We start from the raw sequence: 5,339 nt of genomic DNA on the forward strand, positions 1-5,339 counted from the left end.
AGATTTTATATAATACGAACAATATCGATATTTATGTAGTCTCATATATTCCTACGCCAGAGTTTAATATACAGGTAACTCTCGATAACTCGAAGTCCATGGGACTGAGGAAAAAGTTCGAGTTTCAAGAGTTCGAGTTTTTGAGAGTTCGGAATTTTCCGGGTCGACTGACGGGTTTTAAATTTAGTCTTACCGTTTTATGATTAAGACATTTATTTTGTGCTAACCTTACGCACGTGCTTAAACAATGTTTTCTTTTCACGAAAGAATAAAGAAATGGATGTTTTTAACTAAACACAAACAACTATTAAATAATTTCGAATTCTTAATAATTATTTTTTGTATGCATCCTATTTAGACCAGATTGCTCTGTACTGCGATACGATCGACATGTCTTAAATGTGATAACTGAGTATCACCCATTGTTTCCACTGTACGGGTCCTTCACCAGGTGTAAGAACTTGTTCAGCAATAATCATCATAATGACAATGATGCTCATAAGCATAATTTTTACAGTTTAATAATTCTGAATTTTGACCATGGCTCAATATTATCGTTTCGTCTCAATTAATTTCTCATTTTCATTGCGTCTCCAAATTATCGTAAAACGATTGGTGTTGATTATAGATTAGGTATCGGCGTGGGCAATCATCAAACAATTATCACCTTGCAAGACAAGTGTCGCCTGAATAAACAACACGTGAATCGGTCCCGCGTCTAACGCCGTGAGCCATATTAAAGACCCAGTAGGTGTGAATTAGGTATAGCGCTTGGAGATACACGGCGACTTCGAGGTATCGAGAGTAAGAAATACAGTCTGATAGTGAACATGAACCTTGTGTAATTTAAGTTATGGGTATACTGTAAATATTTTAAGCATCTTTTATTTATAAAATATTTACAAAAACTCTTTATTTAGTTTTTAAATTACTTTTTTAAAACTTATTGACTTTTCACAAAGTAATGGTAATGCATTACTTTACTCATGTAATGGTAATGTAATGCATTACTTCAAGAAAATTAAGTAATGGTAATTTAATGCCCTAATTCATGAAGTAATGGTAATGTAATGCATTATTTTACAATGTAATTCACCCCAAGCCTGATTCCAACTAAGCCGGAAAACATGAACATTAACATTTAACTTGGTTCTTCAATCGATAATATTGGATATATTATATGATGTATAAGTCTTCCAAAATGTATAATCTATTATATAGATTATGCTTACAATGCGTTGTTTAAAATTTAAATTCAGAGTAATCAACTAAAGAGCCAACAAACGAGAAAGCAAATTCAGACTTGTTTTTATTTTCTTTGTACAAAATTCCTTTAGAGACGAAGAGCAGTCATACCGCAAGTAGACTAGAAGCCAATGAAACACCTATTTAATTTGTAAAACATCTGTGTATAACCCGTCCCGATTTTAACTTCGGCTTGCGCATGAATCGAAGTTTGGTAGATTCAGGTGAAAGATTGTCAAAATAAAATTCACAATCTTTCAAAAATGGCACATTGCGTTTGGGAACTGTAATTTCGATTCCACCATCAACCTCTTCTATTGATTAATGAGCTCGACACCAACTGAATCGTCAACGGCGCTGTGCATTCAGTTACGTAACTCATTCCGCATTTGAACCCGAGCAAGAATATTTTGATCAATAAAATTATTGTTAATTTTCTAAATAGAACTTTGTTTATACACAGAGGACTTAAAAAGATTTAATGCGTGTTTTTATGATACATATTTACTGAAATGCATGAAAACATTCTGTACTATTTTCTTACGCGTAGACTCAATTCATGTGTTCTACGCGTGCCTTCCGGTTTGAGAATTCGGCTGACAGTAAAGTTGAGTAAACCAATAGACGGGGTCACGTGACCCCGTCTAAAAATGACATCGCATTTCACGTGTTGTTATTGTTTTTACAGACATTCAGCAACAGACTCACTAAAACTTTACGCACACTTTCATTTAATTTTATTATTATTATCTCGTCTGAAAACATGTACCCTATTCAAGTTGTAGAACACGTAACGAAGTAACGTGACGTAGTTCACAAGCTTAAATATACACACATGGGAAAAATGGCCGAGTCCATAAAGACAATATTCGAGAAGAAAATCAAACCAAGTTTTAATTTTGAGTTTGACTTAAAAGACCAACAAGGTTGTGTGGTAAATACTATACTCGAGAAAAAACACTGTGTGGGTGTTTTTCCGACAGGGTTTGGAAAAAGTATATGTTTTCTCTTGCCCCCTTGATTTTAGACCTTGATTCCAACATCAAACACATTTGTATTGTTATTTCACCGTTAAAAAGTCTTATGCTTAATCAATGTCAGCATAATTCAAGACATGGCATATCTGCTGTAGTTATAAAGAGCAGAGAGGAGATGTCAACAGAAGTCATAAAAGGTATATACATGTAAATTGTTTATTGATAGTTTATGTAGATTGTAAATTCATTAGAGATAAAATGATCTTCACGGTGCTAAATAATTCAGGATCAGATAGAAAATGAATAACAACAAGTTGCTGTCCTTTAAAAAAGGACTGCAATACGTGGACCATTTGCATGTGTTTCCAACGAAAACGTGAAAGCCTTAAAATTAACACAGATTCCACCGACTATAGCCCCCCGCTTTTAACCACTAAATATGTTTTTGTATTATGTACACTGTATATGTGTAGTTGACCTTTAATCTCAGAATTTTTAAAAGGGTTCATACTTCTAAAATAATAAATATTATGATCTATATTAATGAGGATTGCATGTATAGTATCAGGCATTCGGCGAATTCTACTATTTGCTCACACATTACGCTTCGCACTACTTTGTTAATTATGCAGTGACAGCTTTGTGATTTTGGTGCATTTTTCTTTAGATTTAAACTTTTATACAACCATTATATTATATACAGTCACATAATTATTCATTCATACTTAAATACTTAAATGATTTTAATCGGGAAGTACTCGATCTAGCCTCGCCTTCTATAAAAGTAAAGTTCAGCTACATGTGTATTCGGAAATCCACAAAACATTGCAAATTATGCTATTTGATGCCTGCTGTAGTTTCGGCATAACATTACCTTATTTCATTATACTGACATTTTATATCACATGCCGATCATTTCTTTAAAAGGAATACTTGTAATGTTTACCAACAACTTTACAATTACAGCGCCTTTGAACTTACATGTGCAGATGGCATGGAATCCCGATCCCGATTCAGATAAACCTGTGCTAGCCTGGTTCCCTGAGCTACCCATTACGCACAGGAACCAGGCTAGCTCATGCGCAGCCTGAATATTCCCCATAGCATCCGGTTTAACCTCGCTTATATATTTTCTGCGTGGACCTCAGGGTCCACGCAATTACTACATGTACAGATTTACTATTCAATAACAGTTGCCACTGATAAACTACAACACATTGAAGCATTTTTTCACTGACAAAAAGTCAAAGGTTATGCTACATACTTGACATTAACGTATGAAAGAAATTTTATTTACATCTACGATTCAATAAATACAGGGATCAAGGCAGGTGACTTTTCCATAATATACATGTCTCCAGAGACATTGTTCAACTCCGACTTATGGGGAGACATGATTCTGAACTCTGAAGTTTACAAGGAAAGAGTGTGCTTAATTGCTATTGATGAAGCACATATATTAGAATCCTGGTAAGAATTTGACATTGAAATTGGTAAGGCAATTTTTAAAAAAAAAATCCACTTAATTTGTATAACCATTCAGAGTTTGAATTAATAAATGTATAATTTTACTATTAATCAAAAGGGTGATACATTTCGACCAACATTTGTCCGACTTGGTGAGCTGCGCTCCCATTTTCCAGATGTGCCATATCTGCTGTTAACAGCAACTTGTACACAGCAAGTTTTGCAACATATAACAGCCAAAATTCATCTTCCTTGCCTAAAACTATTCACTGCATCTCCAGATAGGTTATTATATGTTATGGTACTGGTAATTAAAATGTGTTTTATAGTCCCCTTTTTTGGTTAAAATGAAAATCTCAAGCTAATTCTTTAAGTAAATTTGTCTCCATTTTACTTTGCATGCAATAGTCAGGTTTGAGTTAATCAAATTTGAAAGGTTTTGTTCTGTTGACAGGCCAGAAATCTATCTTGAATATAAAAGATCCAGAGAGATTTTTGAAGAATTGGACTGGCATTGAAGACTGCGATTAATTTCTGTACATAAACAAAATTTATTGTGGATAATTTAATACATGGTTCATTATTTGACTAGTTTAACATAACACTGCACAAACGATCATAAAAAAATCAGTTTCCTATTTTTAGGGAGGGGATCATATTAATTAGGCTTAGATAACATTTTTCATAATTACTACATTGTTTTATGAATGTTCATAATGATTCTAAGTAAAGCACTCAATTTGAATTATAGAAGCTTACGCCGTGGAGGAAACCTTTACAGGGATATTTTGGGGTACTTGAGGGAGCTTGCCTATTTGGAGGAACAAAGGGGTTTCCACAACAGCCACATTGCTCTCTATCATGCAGGGATGGCAAGCAAGGATCAGGACTATATACTTCATGAGTTTTCAAAGCCTGAAAGTGTCATTAGACTAGTCATATGTACTTTAGCCTTTGGCTTGGGGATCAGTATTCCAGACATTGAAGTTGTTATTTACTGGGGAGCTTGTGGCTCTATTATGGATTATTGGCAGGAGGTTGGAAGGGCGGGACGGGATGGAAGGAAAGCAAAAGCCCTTTATTGTGTGACGCCTTGTTCACTGCTGCAAGCCTCTGATGAAATGAAGGAGCTATGCAAAAAGATGGATAAGTCCCAGGTTAAGTGCTTCAGGGAATCTATTTTAAGACATATTATAGGTTACTCGTCCTTATCACCTCAAGTTCCTGAATGTCACTTGAAATGTACAGACTGTGATTGTCCAAGGTGTCATCTCTGTTCTAACACCTGTCCATGGCATAATGATTCAAAGTTGTAGCACCTACAGTTTCTGGAGGTAATTACTATTGTAAAATACGGGAGGTTACTCCCTAAGACACAAAGATTCAATGTTTCTAAGACTCCTCTTCAATTTGTAATATTTATAGGACTTATCACTAAAGATTTATCACTATTAAGGTCAACATCTAGTAAATGATTCCAGAGTGTCTTTTTGGTGCTAGAACCATTATGACTCCATAATTGATTTGATGAACTTTTCTCGTATTTTTCGGCTATTTAATCACAGGAAAAGTAATCCCGGTACCTACATTCATTTTGACGTCATTGTAAAGAGGAATAGTCCAATCTGTTTTTGGAGAGACTGTAGGCAA

The sequence above is a fragment of the Magallana gigas genome, chromosome 5 (assembly GCF_963853765.1).
Source record: "Magallana gigas chromosome 5, xbMagGiga1.1, whole genome shotgun sequence".
NCBI classification, from domain to species: Eukaryota; Metazoa; Mollusca; class Bivalvia; order Ostreida; family Ostreidae; genus Magallana; species Magallana gigas.